This window comes from Lithobates pipiens, unplaced genomic scaffold (genome assembly GCF_037356315.1).
Source record: "Lithobates pipiens isolate NorthernLeopardFrog02 unplaced genomic scaffold, aLitPip1_a1.2 Scaffold_8, whole genome shotgun sequence".
NCBI lineage: Eukaryota > Metazoa > Chordata > Amphibia > Anura > Ranidae > Lithobates > Lithobates pipiens.
This window is the reverse complement of record NW_027507903.1, coordinates 470,378,755-470,404,237: the sequence shown is the minus strand read 5'-3', so window position 1 is coordinate 470,404,237 and position 25,483 is coordinate 470,378,755.

The following is a 25,483-nucleotide window of genomic DNA, read 5'->3' as shown; positions in this document are numbered from 1 at the left end:
CCCATTCAGAAAGAGAATGGTACCACTACAAATTGGATATGACCCAGGCTGGGTCCTCGGGGGACCGCAATACACCCTTTCTAGATATCAGAAGCATGGCTGCCAGGTATTGTCAAATTTTGACTAGGTGTTATTAAGGGTACACAAGAGTTTGCCATTAAAGTGGTTCTAAAGGCAGAAGGTTTTGTGTGGGTGCAGCTCCCCTCCAAGCCTCCTCCTTATACTTTCCTGAGGCCGATCTCGATCCAGCGATGGACATGAGAGCAGCAGCTCTCCCAGGCATCTCTCTCCTCATTGGCTCACACAGCAGCGGGATCCATTGGCTCCTGCTACTGTCAATAACAGCCAGTGAGCCAATGAGGAGAGAGCGGCGCACATGACAAAGCTGCGCTCTGTTGTGAATAGACAATGTCAATGCACAGGCGCATGGCTCAGGAGCGAGCCTGCTTGAGTGCCCCTATAGCAAGAGGTTTGCTATTAGGGGCACTCAGCAGGGGGGAGGAGCCAGGACTGCTGGTGGGGGACCCAAAAAGAAGATCAGGCCTGCTCTGTGCAAAACTATTACACTGAGCAGATAATTATGACATGTTTGTAATTAAAAAAATTATAATTTAACCTTTAGAATTGCGTTAATCTATTACATTTTTGGTAACATAGGTGAATGAAGTCACTGACTAGTTCCAACATCTAGTTATGGCAATTCTAGCTGCCAGAATAATATACAATATCAGCTTTTTTAGGTGTTTAGAAGTTTTAATGTTCAGTTTTTGAAACAGGGCTACTTCAGAAATCATAAGAATATTTACTTTGGTCACTATGCGTATTAAGATGAGTGTTCTAATCCAGAATCTGCTCATTTTGGGGCATTGCCACTAAATATGGAATATAGTTTCCACTTGACCAAAGTGTCCAAAACAAGACAGCTTGTGGACACATTTTAGCAACATTGGTAGGAACCATAAAACACAGAGTAAAGTCTTATGATTGGTCTACTAAGGCCGTATTAGGGACATTTTCGCCAAATTATTAGCCACTGTCTGCCATTTGAGTCTAAAATATAATTGCAATATTGGCTCTTCTAAAACAGTATTCTAGAAGTGCAATGACGATGGTAAGATTCTAATCAGGAAGTCTCTACTTTTTCATTGCAGCTAAGGGGTCAGAATGCTTCCACAGGGTGACACGCATAGAAAATTCTGGTGATTGAACAGGTAATGTAGACTTCCTGCAGAACGATTCTGTGGCTACATCTGTATGCAGCTGAAAACGACATTCCTCCATCCGAGGCGCGGAGCTCCATTTCTTGACACTTCCCATATAATCTGACCACCTTCAGCGCAACTTTCCCACTGATCAAAAATAACAGTGGAGTGTTTATTAAAGTCAGCAAAGCAATGATTTGAAAATCGTAGAGGGCCAGAGATCTGGATTACAAAGCGCAGAAAAAATTCATCTCTCTTGGGAGGGGGATGATTGTATTTTTCTACAATGTCATTTTATCAGATCTTTTGACTTTTAAGATGCAGTTTTTTTTTTATTATTCTGTTTTAAAAAGGTATATTGCTGAAGCTGACAGAATGAAATGAAGAACTTGAGATGCCATGTTATTGGGCAGGTATTTGGGAGGGCGGTATGGTAAGTGGAGGCGCAGAACCCCTGCTCACAAACTTTTGGGAAATTAAAGGAGAACTTCATATACAGTAGCTATTAAAAAAAAAAACACTGATTAATGCTGATATGTGTTTATTTCAAAAGCAGTAAATATTTTTTAAATACAGCTAGTTTAAGTACCTGAACCTGCTGTGTCATAGGCATCCTGCCATACCCTGCACAGCGGCCCTAAGCCCCTGTACACACGGTCAGAGATTTCCACAACCAAATCCGTCGGAATTTGCCCGTCGGATCTTGTCCGAAACTGTTGCATACACACGGTCGGACAAAGTTGTTGAAAAATCCGATCTTTCAGAACGTGATGACATAATTTTGTTACGATGGGACTACATTCAGGCTAGTAGCCAATAGCTTTGATGTAGGAATTTGATCTGAGCATGCGTGGCACTTGGTCCGATCAAAATTCTCTACACGTGATCGGAGTATGTCCGATCGGCCCAGTTGGTCGGGAAATATTTCCAACTTGTTGGAAAATTGGGTCCGACGGATATTCCGATGGAATCAGTCCGATGCATACCACACACAGTCGGATTATCCGACGACACAGTCCGATAGGACACATTCCGACGGATTCTCTGACCGTGTGTACAAGGGCTAAGAGTAGGCGTCATGGAACCATACCGTAAAATTCTACACATGGGGGTAGTACTTTTGCTGTTAAGAGTGCGGTTAAAATATTGGTGTTTAGGGATGTCTGGTGTGGTTTGAATTTTAATGAATAGGTTGTAAAAAACATCCCTGATATGGTTTAACACTTGCAGAGATTAAATTGTGGCAAGACTCAGGCAAATGTGGCAATACATAGAAAAAAATGGGGCAATTGTAACAGTAAGGCTAGAACAAACAGGCAATCAAGACACTATGTGGGTAATAAATGGGCACTGAAATACAGGTTCAATCATAACAGCACAGGTCTCCCCTCATCCTTCTCAGTTTCTATCTCCCTTTGGCCATACAAGTATTCTCTGTAGTCTGATAGTACCCCTTCTCCCCAGCTTTCCCCTCCTCTGCAGGGTCTGCTCTTTTCCAGCTGACATCGCTACTCCACTCTGCCAATCAGCAGACTAGAACTTCTGGAAAGCCTATAATTATGCTAAATAGTTTCTAGAGCAGTGTTGGCACCCCAGATGTTTTGAAACTACATTTCCCACGATGCTCATGCATTCTACAGTGTAGTTGAGCATCATGGGAAATGTAGGTCCAAAACATCTGTGTCAAGGTTCGCCATCACTGTTCTAGAGTGTAACACATTGGTAGGCAACCTTTTGAGCACAGTGTGCCAAAAAATGTTTTCAAAGAAACTGAGTGCCGATTTTATAACAACAAAATGTCAACTTCACACTCTCTTTTTTTTAAACTTTATTTCTTTATTAAGATATTTATTTTGTTTACAAAATACATCAAAATCAAACATCCCCTCCTGTTCATATCTTGGGTGGCCTAAGAGGGCATTGGTATCATGGGGGCCATCCTATCTGATGTTACATTTAATCTAGATTCCTACCTTGTCACACTTCCCTCTCATCCCCATTCTTGCACACTTCCAGCCTCTTCATTTGCCCTCTTACTTTAATTCATTTTGGGTCATTTTTCATCGTTAGAATATTTTTCCACACTATTATTATTCATATATCAATCCTTCTGGCTTCCCACCAAGGTTTCCACATCTTTTCATATTTCTTTAAAGTCCCTTGTTTTATATATAACACTTTCTCTTTAAGAATTCATTCTATTTATCCATCCTCTACTGGATGGAGACGACACCGACAACCATCTTAGGGCAATCAGTTTCCTTGCCTGAAATAGGCATCTCAGAACCGCCATCTGGGGGTTTCCTGGGTTTCCAACTCCTTCAACTAATCCCAGGAGACAATACTTCGCCCTTATCCTGGTGGAGGTTCCAAACACCCGATCAATGGTTCCTGTCACCTCCGTCCAGTAGCGGATCAACTTCGGGCATCTCCAAAACATGTGAATCATGTCTTCATCCATGTCCCCACACTGGGGGCAACTTGCGTCCAGTCATCGGCAAATTTAAAAAGCTTACGAGGAGTATATTAGGTTCTATATAATAAGAACAGATGTGGCATCCTCTGAGAGGGTGAGAGTGATACCAACGGTGCCAGTTCAAGAATTCTATTCCATTGTATTTCGGAGATATTTCCCACATCTTTTTCCCACTTCCTCTTATACATAGGGGTATCTATCCCTCCCATTCCTCCCTTGTTTATATGTGGGTATATTTTCGAAATTAAACCTTTCCCTGTTTCTGCATTAATTATTTTTTGAAGAACTGGGATTGTGATCCATTCTAAAGTCCTCCCTCTATACTGCTCCTCCAGTGCGTGCCTGACCTGCAAATACTTATAGAAGGATTTATTTGGTAGAGCAAAATAGTCTCTCAGTTCCTGAAAGGTTTTCAGGGCACCATGTTGGTATAGCTGAGCGATAATTTTTATTCCACATCTCTCCCATTCTCTTACTGTCCCCATCTTCTGCAGTTCTCCCAATTTGCTATTCTTCCATAAGGGGGTATGTTCATTAAATCCTCTGTATTTTAATATGGCCTTCGCTGTGTCCCACACTCTCGTCATTAACCTCAATTTAGGGAGTCCTAATGGAAAGGATCCTGCCTCCAGAGCTTCCACTATTGAGTCATGTGGTGTGTTTTGTAGGAACATTTTTCTCCCTGCCTCTCCCACTTCCAAATTACACCCCCCCCCCTCCATATACTGAAGTTGTGACGTGAGGAAGTAGCTAAAGGGGTGTGAAAGCGCTACGCCTCCTTCCTGTTTTTGTAACTGCAAAGTACTCAGTCAAATTCTTGCTGACCCACCCTTCCAGATTAGTTACCTGAACACTGTGTCTATCTTTTGAAACCACATTTTATATAACCAAATTGGGGAATTATGCAATACATAGAGAAGCTGCGGCATCCATATCATTTTGATTAAATTACAGCAACCTGCCACAGATAATGGCAGGCGTTTCCACACTTTTGTCTTCCTCCTAAATTTATTCAATAATGGGATTATATTATCTGCTACCTACTGTTGAGGGTCTCTGGATACGTTTATTCCCAGGTATTTAAATTTACTTACTACTTGAATCTGAGTCACCTCCTCAGGCAAGGAGCTTCCCAGAGGATCTACTGGCAGAAGGCTAGATTTTTCCCAGTTTATCTTAAGTCCGGAAATTTGTCCAAATTTGTTAATAATGTCCGTAGCTTTCCGAAGGGAATCCTGTGTATCGCCAAGGAATAACAGAAGGTCATCCACGTATAATGCTACTTTTTCTTTCAAGTCACCCCTTCTAACACCCTTCACCTGAGTAGAGGACCGCAGGGCAATGGCCAGGGGTTCAATTACAATGGCAAATAGGAGGGGTGACAAGGGACACCCTTGTCTTGTCCCCCTCCCCAGTCTAAATTTATCAGACTTTTCATTATTCACCTTTACTCTGGCTTCTGGTGCCCTATAAAGCATTTTTACCCAGTTAATGAAACCCAGTCCAAATTGGGCCGTCTCCGTAACTCTCCAGAGATACTGCCACTCAAGACTGTCAAAGGCCTTGGCGGCGTCTAAAGACAAAATAGCCCTGTCTTCACTCTCATCCATAGGGATCTGAAGATTCAAGTATACCCTGCTTATATTTGTGCTAGTAGTTCTCCCGAGTTTAAAACCTGATTAATCGGGGTGGATGAGTTTCAGTATAACCTTATTCACCTTAGCTGCCAAGACCTTTGCCAGTATTTTTATGTCAGTGTTTAATAAAGTGATAGGCCTATATGAGGCAGGATCAAGTGGGTCTTTACTCTCCTTGTGTATTGTGATTTATGGTGGATTCCATTATTTATGAGGGGAGCTCTCCCTTCATCAATGACCAATTCAATACCCTCAACAGGTCGGGAAGCCATACCCTCCCGTACTGCCGATATATCTCGGTTGGGAGTCCGTCTGGGCCCGAGGATTTCTGTTGCGCCATCTCAATAGGGACCCTTTGTATTTCCTCTGCTCAACTTCACACTCTCAATCACAAAAAGGATTTTTTTATAAAGTAAATGCTGTAAACTACTTTAGTAGTGAGAAATTATCATCCTGCACTCTTACGCCTCAGATCAGCCCCAATTCCTGCACCTTCACACCTCAAATCAGCCCCAATTCGTGCAACATCACACCTCAGATCACTGTAACCCCCTGCTCATCTGCCCCACCACTGTAACCCCCTGCTCATCTGCCCCACCACTGTAACCCCCTGCTCATCTGCCCCACCACTGTACTTCCCTGCACATCTGCCCCACCTCTGTACCCCCTGCTTTTCTGTCCCATCACTGTACCTCCCTGTACATATGCTCCACTGTCATACCCCCATGCTCTTCTGCCCCACCACTCCAACCCCCTGCTCATGTGTTCCACCAATGTACCTCCTTTCTCCTCAGCCCCAACACTGATCCCCCGGTGCTCATCTTTCCCTCCACTGTAACACCCTTCTCATTTGGCCCAACATTGAACCCCCCCTGCTCATCAGTCCCACCACTGTAACCCCCTGCTCCTCTGCACCATCACTGTACCCCCCTGCTTTTCTGTTCCACTGCTGAACTACCTTCTCATCCCTCCCACCAATGTACCTCCTGCATATCTGCCCCACCATTGTACCCTCCTACTTATCTGCTCCACCGCTGTACCCTCTTCTCATGTATGATATGCGTGATTTGCAGAGTGGTGGAAGGAAGCAGAGATAAGACACATCTACCTGTCCTGGCACACTCATCCTGCTGATCCAACTCTTGCATCCAGCCCACGTGTCACATACAAGCATCTGGAATGGATACGCAGTGATGATCTCAGGTAAAGGGCATTTTCTGAAAGCACTGGGCCTGTGTGCAGAATCATAATAAGGGCCCCTGCAGCCGAGAAAAAGTGTGGCGCTCTGCGCCACAGGCAAAGTTGGGTATGATTTTCATTACAATGAATACTGGCTGTGGTGTAAAGGGACACAGTGCCAGGGTTCAGTAGTAAGTGATGCAAAGGTTCGGGAATAATTTCAACAAAGTTCCCAGAAGCTCAACAGTAATTCCACAAACTGTCACCCGATTGTGGTTTTCACAATCACAGTGAAATCCCTTCTTTCTGAGATTTATAGTGGCAACCAATAGAGTCATCTTCCTCCAGATGGTGGGTGGGGCTAGCAGGACTGTGATTGGCTTTAGCCGTGGCCAATGACAGTCCTCCTACTCCTGGAAACAGGGACCACCCCCCTTCCCAGCAGAACTGCACCCAATTTCTTCCCCATCACAAAAGCTGACGGTTGCAGCTACAGCAAGGTTAGAGAAACAATGTTTCCCATCTTTCTCTTTCGTTCAGTGACTGACACAGCTCCATTACTCTTGACCATAGGGTTATTATGCCACCTTCAGGAGTGGACTAGGCAGAACATGTAATAATTGGGAAAAATCAGGGGTGGTCCCTCTGATAATAACCCCTCAGTCTGCTTCCTGCAGCTCAGTTTTTTCTGCCTAGTGAAGGAGAAGGACCTAGGCTCCTTGCGGGACCATCGGTCCTAGGATTTTTTGCTGAATGTTTGCCTTTTGCGCAAGATTTTAAGATCTGGTGATCTACTATCAACAAACGGCTGGGAGACTGGATGGATAATCCTTATAGTCTCCCCAGCCTAACCATCGAGCGTGTGCAAGACCCTAGCTACGTGCTGGGTCGGCCACGACATGCCCCCCAGGCTCCAGGGGAGGCCGGTGAGTGCAACGCTCCAGGGCACACATATGACTGGACTACCGATGTCTTTGTCACAGTGTGCCGTGGCCAGCAGACACCCGTACTGCGAGCGGTGTGTGTACCTGTAGCCAGGGGTCCCCTGGGGGGCTCTCACCTTATATTGGGGGCTGTGTCTCACCACTGGGTGTCTGGAGGTCTGCATGTGTTGATCGCCATAGCGCTGTTCTGCTGCCATTTTCTCTTTCCTTTCACTGTGTACAGTTGTTTGTCGGCCATTTTTGGTGTGCCTCAGTGGAAAGCATGGTCAGGGGCCATTTTTCTGTAGCTCGGGGGCCATTTTCTTTGTGATTATGTCCCTTATACAGGGCGGCCGGAGGCCATTTTGTTGTAGCCCAGCACAGTTTTTATCCTCAGCGCAGGTCCCTGCTGCTCAGAACAGCACATTTTTTTGCTCAGGACACCTGGGAGCTGATACTGGCCGCAAACACCTGTAACTGAACGGTGCAGCACTCAGGCAGGGTGGTGAGTCCTGCAGTGGGGGCCCCTCAATCTGCAGCAGTCTCCCATCTTTCTCTTTCGTTCAGTGACTGACACAGTTCCATTAAATCTTGACCGTAGGGTTATTATGCTACCTTCAGGAGAGGACTAGGCAGAACATGTAATACATGTGAAAAACAACAGAACTGTACAGTTCCACCCAGGGGGCGGTCCCTCCGGCTACAACCCCTCAGCCTGCTTCCTGCAGCTCAGTTTTTTTCTGCCTAGTGAAGGAGAAGGACCTAGGCTCCCTGCCGGGACCATCAGTCCTGGGGATTTTTTTCTGGATTTTGCCTTTTGCGCAAGATATTGATCCTGTGATCTTAAATCAACAGCCGCCTGGGTGACAGGCTGGATAATATAGATCCTTGTAGTCTCCGCAGCCTGGCCATCGATCGTGTGCAGGCCCTGCATGTGCTACCGCCATAGAGCTGACCGCCGCCATTTTCTGTGTAGTGTCTGTGTACAGCATGGTCGTCGACCATTTTCTGTTAGTCTCTGTGAGCAGCATGGTCGTCGGCCATTTTCTCTGAATCTGGCAGCCATTTTCATAGTGTTTTTTACCATACAAGAACGGCCGGTGGCCATTTTTTTGTAGCCTCAGCGTGGTTTTTCTCCCCAACGCTGGTGCCTGTGCCTCAGAACAGCTCGGTTTTTACTCCTGGACACTTGTGAGCTGACACAGGACACAGCAATCCGTGACAGCACGATGCAGCGCTCAGTCAGGGTGGTAAATCCTGCGGTGGGGCCCCTCTGTCTGTTAGCAGCTAGGAGGGTGGGATTGAGCACCTTGTCCTAAGTCCCCAAGGGTGGCAGACAGGGTGGGTCAGCATGGCGTCAGAAGCTGGCCTTTCTTCCCTAGATCTCCCTGCAATTGCAACCGGCTCGCTTGCAAATAGTGCAATGCCTTTGGACGCTTTGTCGGCGGTCCTTGAAATGTTTGTTGCCAGGGTGGAAGCAGTGTGTGGGCGTAAGGGGGTAAAAAATGGCCCCTACCCCCCCCCCTCCTCCAGGGAGAGCTCTGATTCAGACTCAGGCCCAGTGGTGACTAGCTGCCCCTGTTCTGATGTGTCAGAGGATGCTGATCAGGACCGTTCGGACAGTGAGGATGATTCCGCAGGAAAAAGCACTAGTTGGAGCACTTATCACCTTTTATACCCTGATAATACAGGATGCAGCAGGATCCTCTGCTGAGGTGGTGGTCCCTTTTGGGTCCTGTAAGCCAGCCCGTACACCTAAGGTGTTTCCGTATCTACTTATTTTGATAAGTTCATATACAAGCAATGGGGAAGCCCACAACGGACCTTTTCGGTCTCAAAAAGAATGGCAGTGCGATACCCCTTTGAAGAGAACCTCCCCCGGTCAGTGACCCCCCAGTATATAGGTTAAATAAAGTAACCAGGATTCTGGTAGTAGGGTCTCCTGCATTTAAAGACCCTACCGGCGGTAGAGCCGAGGCCGTGGCCCGGTCCATGTTTACGGTAGTGGGGTCAGCGCTACGACCGGTACTGGCCACGGCATTAGTGTTGCAGACCCTTACTGAGTGGGCAAAACTATTGCACCATGAATTGGAGAAGCAACCATCTCCACGTAGAACTAGCAGACCAGTTGGTGCACAGCCTTAAGTATGTCTGTGGGGCGGCCCTGGATACGCTTCTCCTGCTCTCCAGAGCATCAGTATCAGCAGTGGTGCTGCGACGCCTGATCTGGCTGAAATGCTAGTCTGAGGACCAGACATCTAAAAAAGCTTTGATGGATTTGCCCTTCCTTGGTGAGCGGCTATTTGGAGCTTCGCTGGATGACATTATTAAGAAGGTGGGAAGAGCACGTTGCTCGTTGCTCCCACAGTCCAAGAAGGGTAAGGAGCCATGCCGCAGGCAAGGGCCCTCCTCTCAAAAGAGGCTTTTTCACCTGCCTGGGACTTCAGGTAAGCGCTCCCAGTCCGACAGGGTGACTGCTGAGGGACAAAAGCACCCCTGGTTTAGCAAGCCTGCGAGCAAAAGTACTACCGCATGAAGGTTTACCCCCGCCCGACACACAGGTGGGGGTTCGCCTTCGGGAATTTGCAGCTCAGTGGGCCTCTCGGCTGTCCGACCAATGGGTCCTGCAAACTGATTTCATCGGGCTACAAGATAGAGTTCCTCTCTTGGCCACCAAACAGATTTTTGCGTCCCAGCGTACCTTAACTCCAGGCTCGCCGGGAGGCCCTGTTTGGGACCTGCTCAGACGCGGGGTGATAGTACCTGTTCCAAAGCTGGAAAGGTTTCAGGGATTTTACTCCAATCTGTTTGTAGTCCCCAAGAAGGAAGGGGGTACATCCAATCCTGTACCTAAAAGCCCTCAATTGCTTTACAAAGGTTTAGAATGGAATCCGTTCGCTCCGTAATCTCTGCACTCCATCAGGGGGACTCCCTGGCATCCTTGGACATCTAGGACGTGTACTTGCATATACACATATGCCTCATACATCAGAGGTTTCTGCGATTTGCAGTGGGGGAAGAGCACTACCAGTTTGTGGCACTCCCCTTTGGCCTGGCTTCAGCACCCTGAGTCTTTACCAAAGTATTGGCTCCAATTTTGGTGTTGTTACGACAACGTGGGATCACAATCGTGGGTTACCTAGACGATCTCCTTCTGAGAGCAGCTTCTGCCTCAGAATTAAAGGAGGATGTGTCGATCACCATGCAAACTCTACAGGAGTTTGAGTGGGTGTTGAACCTCAAAAAAAGTCGGTACTAGTGCTGACTCAGCGCCTGGAGTACCTAGGCTTACTGCTGGACTCCGTGGAATCGAGCGTGTTTCTCCCTTGAGACAAACTGCAGACTCTCAGAGCCGCGGTGAAGCTGTTGATGAACCGCAGGTGGTCACTGCATTTCTGCTTGTGAGTTCTGGGTCTCATGGTAGCCTCCTACAAGGCGATACCGTATGCCAAATTTCACACCAGAGTCTTGCAGAGGGAGATATTGTCCAAATGGGACAAATCTCAGTTATCCCTGGATTGGCAGATTTGGGTGAGCCAGTTAGTCAGGGACTCTCTTCTCTTGTGGCTGAGGTCCCCGGCCCTTCAGTCTGGAAAATCGTTCCTGCCTCTTCATTGGACGGTGATCACAATCGACGCCAGCCCGACCAGCTGGAGTGGAGTGCTGGGGGTACAGTCGACCCAGGGCCTCTGGTCAAGGGAAGAATCCCAGTTACCGATCAATGTGCTCGAGCTTCGAGCGATCAGGCTATGTCCGATCAGGATCCAGTCAAACAACACCACGGCAGTGGCATATGCCAACCATCAAGGAGGAAAAAGGAGCGTGGCTGCAGCACGAGAGGTCGCTCACATCCTTCGGTGGGCAGAGCGACACGTACCGGCCCTGTCGGCCATATACATACCAGGAATAGAAAACTGGCAGGCGGACTATCAAAGTCGTCAGATGCTGGACCCAGGAGAATGGTCATTGCATCTGGAGGTGTTCAGGCTTCTTTGCCTGCGGTGGGGCACACCAGATGTGGATCTTCTGGCCTCTCGGCTCAATCGCAAGGTGCAGAGGTTCGTGTCCAGGACAAGAGATCCTTGGGCGGACGCGTCAGATGCGTTGATGGCTCCATGGGAGCAGTGCCGGCTGAGTTACGCCTTCCCTTCGCTCAAACTTGCCTCGCCTGCTTCACAGAGTGGGGGCCGAGGGGATTCCAGTGATACTGATCGCTCCAGATTGGCCCCAGCGTCCCTGGTACACTGACCTAGTACACCTGGTGGCGGATGCTCCCTGGCGGTTGCTTATGCGAGGAGACCTTCTATCGCAAGGTCCGATACTCCATCCTGCTTTACCGTCGCTGGTTTTAATGGCATGGCTATAGAAAGCCAGGTGCTAGGGAACTGAGGTCTGTCGGATTCGGTAATCTCCACCATGCTGAGGGCACGAAAATCTTCTTCTCAGAGGATATACCATTGTACGTGGAAGGCTTATATCTCCATGTGTGAGGAGATGGAGTGGCGTCTGTGCACCTATTCCGTTTCCAGGATTCTGCTGTTCTTACAGCGAGGAGTGGACCAGAAACTGGCTTTAAGCACCATCAAGGGACAGATATCAGCCTTGGCTGTCTTTTTCCAACGACCTCTGGCGTCTTACTCATTATTAAGCACCTTTGTGCAAGGGGTTTGGCATGTAGTCCCTCCGGTGCGACCACCCCTACCTCTGTTGGATCTGAACCTGGTGCTATCGGCACTTCAGAAACTGCCCTTTGAGAACATCAGGGAAATTCCGTTGTTGATTCTTTCTCAGAAAGTCGCCCTATCTGGTTTTCCACAAGGATAAGGTGGTGTTGCATCCGCAACCTTATTTTCTTCCGAAGGTGTTTTCGGCCTTCCATCTCAATAAGGACATTGTGTTACCATCTCTGTGTCCTAAGCCGGCACACCCTAAGGAGGTGGCCCTCTATTCCCTGGATGTGGCCCGGGCCCTAAGGGTATATCTGTCTGCCACGGCTCCCTTCAGGAAGTCAGATTCTCTGTTTGTTTCGGTAACTGGTCCGAAAAAAGGGCTGACGGTCTCGTCGACCACCATCACATGGTGGATCAGACAGATCGTAGTCCAGGCTTATGCCTTGAAGGGACAGGTGCCCCCCTTTCCTGTCACACCCCATTCCACCAGGGCAATTGGGACCTCTTGGGCTTTCCGACATCAAGCGTCTGTCTCCCAGGTGTGTAAGGCGGCGACTTGGTTGTCTGTTCACACTTTCACAAAGTTCGACAAAGTTGATGTAAGCGCATCTTCTGATGCTTGCTTTGGCTGCAAAATTTTGCAGGCGGCCGTGTAATCTTTGCAATTTACACTCTTTCTTCTTGTTAGAGAAAGTTACATTTTGTTTGCCAATGCATTCTGATGCATATGTTGGCCGCAAGTTCTGATGCAGTTGGTTCAGATGGTGACTCCTCCGTTGAGGAGCACCTCTGGTTGTGGGTGAAGTTATGTTTGCTGTTTCCACCCCTCGTTATGACACTGCTTGGGAACGTCCCTACAGTCAAGATTTAATGGAGCTGTGTCCATCAATGAACAAAAGAGAAAATCAGATTTTTGTACTCACCATAAAATCGTTTTCTCTGAAGTTCATTGACAGACACAGCACCCACCCCTCCTATTATTTTACGTTATACAGCTTGTTGATGTACTGAGCTGCAGGAAGCGGGCTAAGGGGTTGTAGCCAGAGGGACCACCCCCTGGGCGGAACTGTACAGTTCTGTTGTTTTTCACATGTATTACATGTATTACACTGCTGAAGGAGTAGTAATAACCCTATGGTCAAGTTTTAATGGAGCTGTGGCCATCAATGAACTTCAGAGAAAAGGATTTAACGGTGAGTAAAAAAAAACGTTTTTTTTTGCATGTGGTGTAAACTAGCCCTAAATGTTATGCTGCGTACACACGAATGGACTTTCTGGCAGAAAAGGTCCGAAGGTCTTCCCAACGGACATATGACGGACTTCCAAACGAAGGGACTTGCCCACACACGAACAGACTAAAGTCCGTTCGTTATGAACGTGATGATGTATGACGGGACTAGAAAAGGAAATTCAATAGCCAGTACCCAATATCTGCCCTTGCGTTGTCTTTGGTCCGTCGGACCAGCATACAGACGAACGGTTTTCCAGATAGGAATTGAGTCCATCAGACAGATTTGAAACATGTTCTATTTCTATGTCCGTCTGAATTTTTTAAAGAAAAGCGATCGGATTATCTCACACATGATCGGAATATCCAACGGAATGATTTTGTCTGGCCTATTCTGCCGGAAAGTCCGGTCGTGTGTACGTGGCATTAGGAAAAACTTTCATGGCTCCATCACACTATTTGTGGTAACCTGTGTTTTTACACATTGGATAAACTCGGGTCACCGCTAGGGCACACAGAAAACGATTGTTTTCAATGTGTGCTGTTCACATTGCATGTCTGCATTATTCCATATTGCCCTGGATGGAACCACGTGTCACCACGCAGTAGCGCAACACACCGCGTTCCTGTGCAGTGACATGAATGAAACATGCAGGGCACTGCTCTTGGTCAGAGTCGCTCTTGCACTATTCTGCAGAGTAAAATGCTGCCTTTTGCTGCGCAGGCTAATGTAAATGTAGCCTCAAGGAAGAAAAAAAGCAAAGCAAATAAATGTTAAAATATACTGTATATGATGAAACTGAATTTCGTTGTGCTTAACATACGCTGCTAATTCTGTGAAAAATATAATTAATTACTGTCATTATTAGCTGAAACATTTTGTCTGTTTTTTTTATTTCCCCATCTGCAGCACAGCAAATGGATTTTCTTGGTTTTGAAATAATTAGTTTGTTGGAGGCACATTGACCAGAGAACCCTCTCACAGGCGCGTCTGCCCTTCAATTTCCTCTTATCTGTTAATTGAAGAAAATTGAATGTCGTGATTTACACAGGGCCAGAAATGTACTGAGAATGTGTCAGCATGGGAGGGGCTAAATGTGTGTCCGCCCACTGCGACCTCTTACTAATAATGTGGGGGACATTAGAGTGTAAGTTCCTCTGGTTCAGATACTGATGTGAATGGTTCAGTTTTCTCTGTACAGTGCTGCTGAATATATTAGAGCTATTTAAATGTGTAATAACAGAGTGTTAATGTGGTGGAGACATTACAATTTAGGCTCCTTTTGTGTTGATACTGATGTAACTGGTTTGGTGTTCCTGTACAGCGCTATAAATTATGTCAGAGCACTGATTGGCATCTACAATGGGCACTGATTTGGCAACCCTGTTGTCATGGGTGGGCATAACTGGTGGTCCTGGGTGGCATCCCTGGTGGTACTGGGAGGGCATCCATGATGAGCATCACTGGTGGCCCTATGTGGGCATCCTCGGGGGAGGGGGGTCAGGCGAGCCTCCGATTGTCTCTCCTCTACTTGCATCTATCAGACGCGAGTAAGGAAAAGCAGATACACGACTTTACTGTTTACACTGTGATTGGACACAGCTGATCACATGGTAAAGAGCCTCCGTAAGAGACTCTTTACCCAGATCAGAGATGTGGTGTGTCAGACTGTCCGATCAGAATAACACAACCACTTAGCCAATGTCATATTGCTATATGGTGGGCGGGAAGTGGTTAATGACAGTTATATCATTCCATGCAGTTAAAGAAACAGATATATTTTTTATATTAAAGGGACCCACGTCAGTCCACTGTGTAAAAATGGACTTGCGATATACAAATACCTCAATGGTGACCATAGCATTGGGAAAAAACTTTCCAGTGAAAGGGAGTTTAAAAAGACAGATGGTCAATTCATTGAAATTGGAAGAGAAGCGGTTCAACCTTAAACTGCGTAGAGGGTTCTTTACTGTCAGAGTGGTAAGGATGTTGAATTTTCTCTTCAACAAGCAGTGGCATCAGCAGGGAGCGTAGTTTCAAAAAAACTATTAGATGAGCATCTTAACGATTGCAAAATACAGGGATATACAATGTACTGCTGACATAAACATATGCACACACCACAGGTTGAACTGGGTGGACTGCTGTCTTTTTTTCAACCTGACTGTCTATGTAAGTATGTAATTGCATCACTCCTGTGTGTTTAGTTCTTTTTTATTGGCTGAGGTCAGGCAATAGAAAAGAAATGTAAAATTCCAGCCAATTATAAGTTATTGTGAGTTTTTTCGGCTGCTACCTAGTGGTTGTGAGAGAACTGTGGAGGAGAGATGGAGAATTAAGGAGCATTTACCATCTTGTATTTACCATAACAGTCGAATGGGAGAGGAGAGAAGTGGCGGGGTCATACTAGGCATGCATGCCAAGTAATGTAGCACTCCCAGATATTTATTATTTCTCAGTTGTGCCTTAGCAGTGTGCTGAAAAAGCTACTTTTTGTCTTGAATTTCTCCTGAAAAATAGCAGAGCACTTCCTAGTATTTGAGGGTGCCTAGGCTCTCCTTTGTCTTATAGCTATTTATCTGCAGTGTGAAACCTAAGGCACTGCTCCTCTGATTCTTAGGAAATTTGGAATAGGATTAGGTGATGTCTCTACTGTGCTGCTCATTTATCTGCTTCCAGGAGGCTTTACATACAGCAAAGCCTTGGCTTTGTCAAGATGGCCTCCTCCACACAAAGATGCAGTGCAGAACAAAGCATGGTAAGTCAGTAAATGGGGAAAAGATCAGCTGGAGAGAGACTACCGGCAGTACTGGTGACTAACCTTTGTGTCCTTCTATAGGACAGGTCCGCCTTAATCCAAACTTCCATTTTGGAAACTGAAGTCCTTTTAAAATTATTTTCTATGTTTTAGATGGATTCATAAAATAGTTTTGTAGGTATATTTTTGTTGGGAGATGCAGTAGAATGGATTGAAGTTGGGCACACACGTGTACTATATAGGGATTGATTTACAAAAGGCAAATAGACTGTGCACTTTGCAAAGTGCAGTTGCCTTCTGCAAGTGCAGTTGCTCCAGAGCTTAGAAAAATGGGGTAAAACTTCACTTTGCAAAAGAATACCCAAGCATGTGCAAGAAAAAAAACTGCATTTTTGCTTTCACATGATTGGATGATGGACGTCAGCAGAGCTTCTGGCCATTTACTAAGCTCTGGTGCATTTGCACTTTGCAAAGTGCACAGTCTATTTGCCTTTTAGTAAATCCACTCCATCGCTTCTGTGATTCTGGAATTTTATTCTGGGATCAGTATTTCCACTTCTTCTTGTCTTATCTCATGGGGAATACCATTGAGATGCATTAATTGTCTTAGCACTGGACTCCACCACAAACTGCTTAGTGAGGGCTCGGGGAGGACGATCTATTGGAGTGTAAAACGTCATCGAGACCAACAGAAAATTCTGAATTACAATATTTTTATTTCACTGCGACCTTCACAAACCAATTTGCCAGGCATGAAACATGAAAATTTGTAGAAATTTGAATTTCCCTCATCTCTTATCAGCAGAAAATGAGAAAAGGAATTTAATAGTTTCTGGTATTTTCTCTTTCCTGTCTTTCCCACATCAGTATTTGCTGCCTTCGGGGTCCGAAGAGACTGGCGGCAGACGGCAAACCAGAATGAACCGTCTCAGTCCTGGATGAGCCCTGAAATAGTTCCTTTTATAAATTGATCAATTCATCCGACCCCTCCCAAAGAAGAAAAGGATGCACTTTGTGTAGGATTTTGTTTCTCTGCTATGAATCTGAAGAAGACACCTCAGCCCAGTGATGGGTGGCAGTTGAGCAGTGATCTCAGAAAGGTAAGGTAATGTTTTTCGCTGATTTTGCTATTTACAGGTCTGTGTTTGCTTACAGACCTGTAATAATTCACTGTAGAACCTATGCAAACCAAGTATTCACTGACCAAAAAAAAAAAGGGCCTAGTGGACGGGTCTATGCAAATATGTCCACAATTTGCGCCTGCATGGCATAAGAGGCTGCTGATAGCAATAACAAAAGGCTCCCGGGTATGTAACACATCTTGTTTCTCCTTACAGCTTTATTTAATTGACAACATCAACATAATAGTGTGTTAGTTTGACCATACATGGAGCAAATTTATTTCCGGCAATAGTTGCCAGAAAGAATTCGCCCATCAACACAGACATGTTGATACGGGAATCCCTCCTGAGTAGCCATTGTCTTTTCGTGGCGGGAGGGCAGGGGAAGCCGTCAGTGCCGGGAGGAGACAGTGATTGTTGCTAGCAGCTATAGCAGCCGTTAGCGATAATCACAGGTACATCCCAGCAGGCTGGTTGTACCCAAGTTGCTCGATCAATCAACTTGGTATATTCAGCATGCCTATAAATGATTTGAATACCGGCCGGTTCCTGCTGAACTAGCTCAGATTCGAACCATGGATAGCCTGCCTAATTTGTTTGTATTAGCTTGAATACTACTTTAAACGGTTAAGGGTGGCCTCACACAGCTAGAAAGCACACCACAACCGTGGGACATACAGTAATTGAGGTCTACAGGAAAGTGCAAGTAACTCACATGAAAACCATGGGTTAGCTGCACTTTAGCTAAAGCAGATCAGGGCAGTGTGAAGCCACCCTAAATTGTGGATCATGTGTTCTCATGAATATGGTAGAACTTCAACCATGTATAAAGCAAACAGAGGCTATACTTTGAAGTATCAATAAAAGATAAACAATTTTTCTTGTTTTGGATAGAGTGATGAAGGATTAGAACACATTTATCCTCTCTGTTTTCACCAGGTGACCTGGCCAATAACACACCTCCTGTTTTAGAGTGACCCCACCTGGATGAAGGAGCACAGGGGGCACAGCGCCATTTTCAGTCTGGGGTACGGGAGTACTATCAGATTTAGATACACTATCAAATTTAAGCCAAGCTTCAGCTCACACTTTATAATCAGTTACAGCAAACTGTTTTTCTCTTATATTCACCGACCGACACAGCTCCTCTCTGTAACTAAATGGGTTATATAGCCTGCCATTAGGAGAAACTAGACAAAATTGTTACACAATACACAGAACTTTAATCCCGCCCCAGGGGGGCGGGCTCGGTGCTATCAACCCTTCCCACTGCTCCTAACAGCTTCAGTTTTTATTTTGCCTAGCAAGGAAAATTACCTAGGAAACCCTGCGGGCCTCTCGGTCCATGTTTTTGTTGCAGGTTTGCTGCTTTTTGCGCAAGATGAGAGATCCTGAGATCTATCAACTGCCGGCTGGGTGACAGGCTGGTTAATGAAATCCTTATAGTCTCCCCAGTCTGGCCATCAAGCGTGAGGAGGCCGCAGCTACGGCTCGGCAGGCCACGACATACCTCATGCTCCAGAGGTGGTCGGCGAGCTTCAATGCTCCAGGGTATACATATGACCGGGCTAGTGATGTCTGGATCACAGTATACTGGGCCAGTAACCTTCCCTGTAACTGCGCAGGAGTTGGCTACCACGGAATGTCTCCCAGGTCTTCAGGACTGGTAAGTAGGGCTCTCCCTGCTTCGTGGGGGGAGCAACTGGGCATTGCCTGGGGGGTCGATTCGGGGGCCACCTCACCTCCTTATCATCTTTCCCAAGTCCCTGTCACCCCTCCTTCCCCCCCTATGAGGGGGGTGTCTGCATGCGCTGCGGGCGGTGTGTGTGTGTCGCTGTTTCTCACCTGTGGGGCTCTGTGCGGTTGCTGTTCAATCCACAAAAAGGCAGTTTTTGTGGAGGATGTCTGTGTGTCAGCAGGCAGTTCGTTTTTATTTTTTGCTCTTTTCACCTCATGGCGCCGTTCCACACCTTGTGGAGTACCGTACCTTGTGGCAATCACCTTGCAGACCCTGCAAGCGTTTGGGTGGCTGTTGAACCTAAAGAAGTCGGTGGTGGTACCGACTCAGCATCTGGAGTACCTGGGGTTACGATTGGACTCCAGGGAAGCGAGGGTTTTTCTCCCCTCAGACCAATTGCTCACTCTCAGATCTGCGGTAAAACTACTGTTGACCGTAAGTGGTCATCACTCTGCTTTTGCATGCAGGTGCTGGGGCTCATGGTGACTTCCTTTGAGGCAGTACCTTATGCCCAGTTCCACACCAGAGTTCTGCAGAAGGAGATCTTGACAAAATGGGACAAATCTCTGTTGTTCATGGATCGAAAGATCCAGGTGAGCCAGCCAGTCAGGGACTTCCTGATCTGGTGGTTGAGGTCCCCGGTGATTCAGGCCGGAAAATCGTTCCTTCCTCTGACATGGACGGTGGTCACCACGGATGCCAGTCTGGCCGGCTGGGGTGGAGTGATGGGGATTCAGTCGGCTCAGGGCCTCTGGTCGACGGAGGAATCCAAGTTGCCCATCAATTTGCTCGAATTGAGAGCGATCAGGCTGTGCCTCCACACATGGTTGACGTGTCTTCGAGGGCGTCTGACCAGGATACAGACAAGAAGTTCAGCCGCTGCTCGGGAGGTCGCTCACATACTTCGGTGAGCAGAGCGACACGTTCCGTCCCTGTCGGCCATTTACATCCCAGGGGTGGAAAATTGGCAGGCGGACTATCTGAGTCAGGAGAATGGGCATTGCATCCAGAGATATTCAGGCGGCTGTGCCTGAAATGGGGCACATCAGATGTGGATCTATTGGCCTCCCGGCTCAATCTGAAGGTGCTGAGATTCGTGTCCAGGACAAGAGATCTGTGGGCAGACGCGGGATCAGTACCAGCTGATCTACGCCTTTCCTCCGCTGAAACTGTTGCCACGCCTGCTTCGCAGAGTGGAAGCCGGGGGGATTCGAGTAATCCTGGTTGCCCCAGATTGGCCTCAGCGGGCCTGGTACACAGACCTGGTGTGCCTGGTGGCAGACGCTCCCTGGCGACTGCCATTGAGAGAGGACCTCCTATCTCAAGGCCCAATACTTCACCCTGCTTTACCATCGCTGGCTTTAACGGCCTGGCTATTGAAAGCCAGGTATTGAGGAACAGGGGTCTGTCGGATTCAGTGATTCCAACTATGCTGAAGGTGCGGAGATCTTCTTCCAGGAAGATATACCATCGTACTTGGAAGGCCTACATCTCCATATGTGAGAAGAAAGGGTGGCATCCGTGCTCCTACTTTGTATCCAGGATCCTGCTGTTTCTGCAGCAAGGTGTAGACCAGAGGTTGGCGTTGAGCACCATCAAGGGGAAGATTTCAGCTCTGGCTGTCTTTTTTCAAAGACCCCTGGCGTCTCACTCATTAGTGAGTACCTTTGTGCAGGAGGTACTACATGTAGTCCCTCTGGTGCGTCCTCCGTTACCTCCGTGGGATTTGAACCTGGTGTTGTGGGCGCTTCAGAAGCCGCCATTTGAGAATATCAGGGAGACTCCTCTGTTGACCCTTTCACAGAAGGTGGTCTTTCTAGTGGCCATCACATCAGCCAGGAGGGTTTCGGAACTGGCGGCCTTGTCTTGAAAGTCGCCTTATCTGGTCATCCACAGGTATAAGGTGGTGTTGCATCCGCAACCGTCCTTTCTACCGAAGGTGGTCTCGGCCTTTGATATCAATGAGGACATTGTATTACCATCGTTGTGTCCTAAGCCGAAGCACCCCAAAGAGGTGGCCCTTCACACTCTCAATGTGGTTAGGGCTCTGAAGATGTACTTGTCTGTCCCAGCTTCCTTTCGGAAGTCAGACTCACTGTTTGTTTTGGTGGCTGGTCCTAAGAAGGGCCATCCTAAGAAGCAATCGTAACGTCTTGGGCCTTCCGACACCAAGCGTCTGTCGCTCAGGTGTGTAAGGCGGCGACCTGGTCGTCTGTCCATACGTTTACCAAGTTTTACAAGGTAGATGTCAGTGCATCGGCTGATGCTGGTTTTGCCCGCAAAGTTTTGCAGGCGGCCGTGTAGTTGCTATTGAGTTTATCCTGTTTTTTCAATAAAAACACAGTACTGTTTCGTTAATGCACTGTTGCATTACTTGCGCAATGTTGCGGTTTGGGGGATCACTCCTGTTGAGGATGCCCGGTTTTATGGTGGAGTTTCCACACACTGCTGTTTTTTTGTGGGTTTAGTTTCACTAGTTCCCACTTGCCATGGTGGATGAAGTTTTAATGCTGTTTTCCCACCCCTCGTTTGGCACTGCTTGGGGACGTCCCATTTAGTTACAGAGAGGAGCTGTGTATAAGAGAAAATAGGATTTTTTGTACTCACCGTAAAATCTCTTTTCTCTGTAATTTACCGACCGACACAGCACCCACCCCTCCTTTTTTCTACGTTATACTGCTTGTTGACGTACTGAAGCTGCTAGGAGCAGTGGGAAGGGTTGATAGCACAGGGCCCACCCCCCCAGGGCCCACCCCCCCAGGGCCCACCCCCCCAGGGCGGGATTATAGTTCTGTGCATTGTGTAACAATTTTGCCTAGTTTCTCCTAATGGCAGGCTATACAACCCATTTAGTTACCCATTTAGTTACAGAGAGGTGCTGTGTCGGTCGGTGAATTACAGAGAAAAGGATTTTACGGTGAGTACAAAAAATCCTATTTTTTCCGTTTGGGATAAAGGTTGTAAACCTGATAGTTGTGAGCTATTTGTTTGTCTTAATACTGTAAACTGATATATCTGGAAGAGAGCTTGTTTTTTTGAAAAAAAAACAGACTTACTGGCTAGATCACCAGATGAAAATAGAAGAAACAAAGCCTAAAAAAATAAAACGAATGCAGCCATCACATCTAAGAATTGATTAGCTGTAATATAATAAATGTTTGCTTTTGAGTTCATTATTGCTTTAACCACTTGAGACCCGCGCTATAGCCGAATGACGGCAACAGCGCTGATCTCCTTTGCCGGGACGACGTCTATTGACGTTGTCCCATGCACGAGCGGCCTGCGCGCCCCCTGAGTCTATGAGACTCGCCTGATCACTGATCCGAGCAAGGGGTCGATCCCGACCCCTTATCACGTGATCAGCTGTCTGCCAATGACAGCTGATCATGTGATATAACGGAGCCAGTAATCGGCTATTATTCCTCCTCGCGCTGACAGCGCGAGGAGAAAAAAAAAGAGCCGATCACCGGCGGCCGTGATCGGGACATTAGTCCCGATCACGGCCAGCCCTGCCAGTGCCACCTGCCCCCTGCCAGTGCCCACCTCCCCCTGCCAGTGCCACATCATTAAAAAATAAGTGCCCCCCGTCAGTGCCACCCAGCAGTGCCCATAGTGCCACCCAGCAGTGCCCACAGTGCCACCCAGCAGTGCCCACAATCTGCCTAAACAAAGGTGCTGCACTGCCACATATCCGTGCCCATCATTGTCATCTACCAGTGCCTATCAGTGCCCAGCAGTGCCGCCCATCAGTGCCCAGCAGTGCCACCTATCAGAGCCACCTATCAGTGCCACCTATCAGTGCCCATCAGTCCCATCTATCAGTGGTACCTATCAGTGCCCCTTAGTGCCACCCATCCGTGCCACCCATCTGTGCCACCCATCCGTGCCATCTTATCTGTGCCCATCTTTGCCCATCAGTAACGCCTTATCTGTGCACATCGGTGCCGCCTTATCTGTGCCTATTAATGCCGCCTTAACTATGCCTATCAGTGCCCACCAGTGCAGCCTATCAGTGCCCACCAATGCAGCCTATCAGTGCCCACCAATGCAGCCTATCAGTGCCCACCAGTGCAGCCTATCAGTGCCGCCTCATCAGCGCACTTTAATGAAGGAGAAAAATTACCTGTTTGCAAAATTTTATAACAAACTATTAAACGTGATTTTTTTTTTTTTTGCATCTTTTTTGGTTTGTTTAGCAAAAAATAAAACTCCCAGCTGTAATTAAATACCACCAAAAGAAAGCTCTATTTGTGGGGAAAAAAATGATAAAAATTTCATTTGGGTACAGTGTTGTATGCCCGCGCAATTGTCATTCAAAGTGCATCAGTGCTGAAAGCTGAAAATTGGTCTGGGCAGGAGGGGGGTTTAAGTGCCCAGTAAGCAAGTGGTTAAGTACACCTGTGTGAATGAGGCCTATTAAGACTTCAAACAGTGTATTTTTTATTATTTCTAAAGCAGGTGATGAACAGAAATAAGAGCAGCAGGCATGATGGGAAGTGATGATCAAGGCAATTGATGGTGATTGATTGCAGATTTTGAACCTTTTTGCCAGCGGATAGGAAGATGAGACCTTCAGGTATATATTTTTTTTTGCTGCTGCCAGAGGTTCAGAATTATATAATAAACCTGACATTTTGCCACCCCCAAAGTTCTTATTTCTATACAGTGGGGATCCAAAGTTTGGGCACCCCAGGTAAAAATGTGTATTAATGTGCATAACGAAGCCAAGGAAAGATGGAAAAATCTCCAAATGGCATCAAATTACAGATTAGACATTCTTATAATATGTCAAAAAAAGTTAGATTTTATTTCCATCGTTTACACTTTCAAAATTACAGAAAACAAAAAAATGGCGTCTGCAAAAGTTTGGGCACCCTGCAGAGTTAATATCTTGTACTGCCCCCTTTGGCAAGTATCACAGCTTATAAACACTTTTTGTAGCCAACCAAGAGTCTTTCCATTCTTGTTTGAGGTATCTTTGCCCATTTTTCCTTACAAAAGTGTTCCAGTTCTTTGAGATTTCTGGGCTGTCTGTCACGCACTGCTCTTTTAAGGTCTATCCATAGATTTTCAATAATGTTGAGGTCAGGAGATTGTGAAGGCCATGGCAAAACCTTCAGTTTACGCCTCTTGATGTAATCCCCTGTGGATTTTGAGGTGTGTTTAGGATCATTATCCATTTGTAGAAGCCATCCTCTTTTTAACTTCAGCTTTTTCACAGATGGCATCAAGTTACCATCCAAAATTTGCTGAAATTTTATTGAATCCATTTTTCCTTCTGCTCTTGAAATGTTCCCTGTGCCACTGGCTGCAATACAACCCCAAAGCATGATTGATCCACCCCCATGCTTAACAGTTGGACACACCTGCAAACATCATCTTCTCTGCCCCTGAGGGTCATATATCTCTAAAACACCTAATTCCCCTCTGCCACACCACCCCCCAGGTCATAATTCTGTAATATACCTACAGTATATTCTCTCTGTTGCCCCCCACAGTCATGTTTCTATAATACACCTGACAACGTTCTCTCTGCCAACCCCCCAAGGGTTATAGTTCTATAATACATCTGGCTATATCCCCTCTGGCAATCCACCCAACCCCATCTCTCAAGGGTCATATTTCTATAACACATCTGACTATGTCCTTCTCCCCCCCAAAGGGGTACATTTCCATGATACACCTGACTGCTGTTTCTCTGCCACATGCCAAGAGTCTAATTTCTATAATACACCTGAAGTCCTCTCTGCTGCCCCCTGAGGGTCATATGTCTAACATACACCTAACACTGTCCTCTCTGTTGCCCCCTGAGGGTCTATGTTCTCTCTGTGGCCCCAAGGGCCATATTTCTATAACACACCTGATTATGTTTTGTCTGCCGCCTTCCAAGGATCATAGTTCTAAACTACACCTGACTACATCCTCTTTGCTTCTCCCCTAGGGGTTATATTTCCATAATACACCTGACCATGTCCTCTCTACTGCCCACTGAAGGATATTTTTCTATATTACACCTGGCTGCATCCTCCTCTATATCCTCCAAGGGTCATGTTTCTATAACACACCTGACTACATATTTCTGCTGCCCCATCAAGCATCATATTTCTATAATACACCTGACTACATCCTTCTCTCAGCCCCCAAGGGTCATATTTCTGTACTACATCTGAATACATTCTCTCTGCCTCCCCCTGTGGGTCATATTTTTAAGATACGTCTGACAACGTCCTCTATGCTGCCCACTCCCCAAGGGTCATATTTCTATAATATACTGTACACTTAACTAGATTTCCTCTGTGGCCACCCCGGGGTCATGTTTCTATAAACCTAACTACATCCTCTCTGCTGTCCCCACCAAGGATAATATTTCTATAATTTAGCTGTCCCCTCTGCCACCTCTCCCCCTTTTATGATACACCTGACTACATGCTCTCTGTGCCCCCCCCCCCCCCCACCCCAAGGTTCATAGTTCTTTTATACACTTGATAGCATCTTCTCTGCTGCCTTCCAAGGATCAAAAATCTAACATACACATGACTCCATCCTCTCT